Below are 2,363 nucleotides of genomic sequence, written 5' to 3'. Positions count from 1 at the left end.
AAACCTATTTTGGTCAGGCAGTACATTTTTCTCCAACTGAACACCTTTCCTTGAGTCAGCATGTTTCATAAAGAGGCCAACATCACATCTTAAAACCTTGTTCCTCCTGTTAGTCCAGAATTAAGTCCTATATGGAAATCATGTCATCAGATCATAATGTAATTGTTTCTTATTCAGTCATTAGTTTTGTACCCTCTAAAGTCAATGTTTTGTTGCCCTCGGCTTATTCCTTACACATTTTTAATAATGGAATCTTGTAAGGTCAGGGGCGACAGAGAAAAGGGAGGAAGGACACTTCCCACACATGCTCAACAAAGAGTGTGACAGTTTATCGCACAACAAACCAGGTGAGATTAGGAGCAATTCTGGCAGGAGCAAGGAAACAGGACGAGTGGGTTTGCATTCAAATGTGGTCGCATTCAAATCAGGAAGCTGCGGCAGAGGGTTAACTCTTTCACTGCCGTGTGTGGACAAGCAATAAAGTGATAAGGAACTGTGCAGGCAAGAGGAAAGACGCCAGCAGGAGGCAATAGATCACAGGCAGGGAAGACCGTAACCATCCAAGGACAAAAGGCCATTATCATATAATGCAGTGAGAGGGGCAATGGTGCAAGCATAGCAAAGGTGTGGTTATGTAATCTCATGTAACTGGCTTACCGCATCACCCTAAGAGGTTCCCCAACAACCATTGGATTCACCAGGTGGTTGAATAATTAGAGTAGTGGAAAATAAGAGAAAAACACAACACCGTTTTCACCTATTCAGCATCAAACAAGTTTAACCGGCACTTTATGAATGGGACTTACAGCTGGTCGAGTCGGCCTGGCCAGGTTCTTTTCATCTGGTTTCTTTGGAACATTTTCAGGCCGCTGGAGAGGCGATCCTTCAGATTTGGAGGAAGCTTTGAGAGAACAAAAGGAGGTCGAGTTAGTGAGGGGAAACAGAGTTTGGCAGGGAGAGCTGGCTCTGAAGCCATCTTTAATCGGATGAATAGAAACAGCAGAAAAGCGTACCGGAGCGGGGAGCACAGAATGGTAATGGTGTTATTATAGTAATAATGATAATGTGCTAATAGCCAGTTAGTAGAGGGAGTGAAAGTACAGTACCAGGGGACTCACAGCGTGGCCTGAAGCGGTCCCCAGGGCTAGCCTGAGAGCTGGAGTTGGAGGATCCGGAGGAGCTGCCGCTGCCGGGTCGCGGCTGCAGCTTCTCCACCCGGTCCCACAGAGGCCGCTGCTCCACACTACTGACACGGAACGACAGCACATTAACACTAACACGCAACCCAAATGAGACGATCCTATCAAACCCAGAGGTCTCTCAGCTCACCCTGCAGCGATCCTCGGTCCGGCCGCGATCCCGGGCTGCTGGGGCAGAGGGGACTCTCGGCGCGACAGCACTGGAGACCTGGAGGTGGTCCTTACTGGTACCTGGAGCAAACAGATTCAAACATCCTCATGAAGTGGCATATGAGAAAACAAGTGAGAATACATATCCACTGCAACATCAAATCAACCACAACTGAGCATTTAGAGGAATCTGAACTTCTAGAACTGTGGTTCTCAACTGGTGGGTCGCGGCCCAGTGAAGGAAAAAAAAGTTGGAAAAAAAAGTTGGAATTTTTTTTTTTTTTTGGGGGGGAAAAAGTCTAACTTTTATTTTGAAGGCCCGATTTTCTAACGCTGTGCATGCAGTCGGCGCTGGACTGGAAGTAACGGACACCATAAACGGTTTTGAAAACTTCTGTCACATAGTGATCATCGTCTCAATAAAATATCTTTGCTGATGTTTTTTCGAGTCTTCTGGCCAATCAGAATCAAGATGGTTGCCGGGAGTCCCCACGGAGAATAGCTTTGCGGTAGAACTCTTCTTTATACATCCATGGGTACAACTTCAGATACAAATGAACACATAAAATATGGCGCCCGGTTTGATGATTGACAGATCACAGAACAATGGGGGCTATCTACCCTTACCCACAATTTAAAGTAAGTCACACAGACTGTCTCCTCTTTACTCTTCTCGCAGCAAGATGTCAGAACAAAGTGAAAAACAAACAATGGCATAAAATATTATTAATATGTCGGGTAGTAATAGATTTATTTATTTTCTTCTCAGAGTGTACCAGAATGCATAGTTTATGTTAGTATGTCTAAAAATCTCCTGGGGGCGAATCCCCCCAGATCCCCCTGCTGGGGTTGGGTTTTCAGCATGTGTGCCTTTTTATATAGTTCAGCTTTGATTCCATCATCTCAAACCTTTTTTAATAGCATACTTTAGTTCTGTGAAGGGATATATGCACTGTACTTCACTTTTATTAATATTGTATGCTGAAAAGCGTATATATTACAGCACGATTTTTT

General features: G+C 44.6%; 1 long non-coding RNA gene across 2 annotated transcripts; it reads right to left on the bottom strand.

Annotated features, from left to right (window-relative positions):
- Nucleotides 1–464: 464 nt before the first annotated feature.
- LOC104950730 (uncharacterized) lies at nt 465–1,433 on the bottom strand. Of its 2 annotated transcripts, none has more exons than XR_798954.1 (3): nt 1,330–1,433; nt 1,107–1,243; nt 465–901 (listed from the first exon to the last, which is right to left on the bottom strand). It is a non-coding gene; the product is annotated as an uncharacterized lncRNA (long non-coding RNA). The 2 variants fall into 2 exon arrangements; XR_798955.1 differs by having other exon boundaries at nt 469–901; nt 1,119–1,243.
- Between the last annotated feature and the right edge of the window lie 930 nt (nt 1,434–2,363).

Source organism: Notothenia coriiceps, unplaced genomic scaffold (genome assembly GCF_000735185.1).
Source record: "Notothenia coriiceps isolate Sejong01 unplaced genomic scaffold, NC01 NC01_scaffold00017960, whole genome shotgun sequence".
Taxonomy (NCBI): Eukaryota; Metazoa; Chordata; class Actinopteri; order Perciformes; family Nototheniidae; genus Notothenia; species Notothenia coriiceps.
The sequence above is the reverse complement of the archived record's forward strand: the minus strand, read 5'-3'. Positions and strand labels throughout refer to the sequence as shown.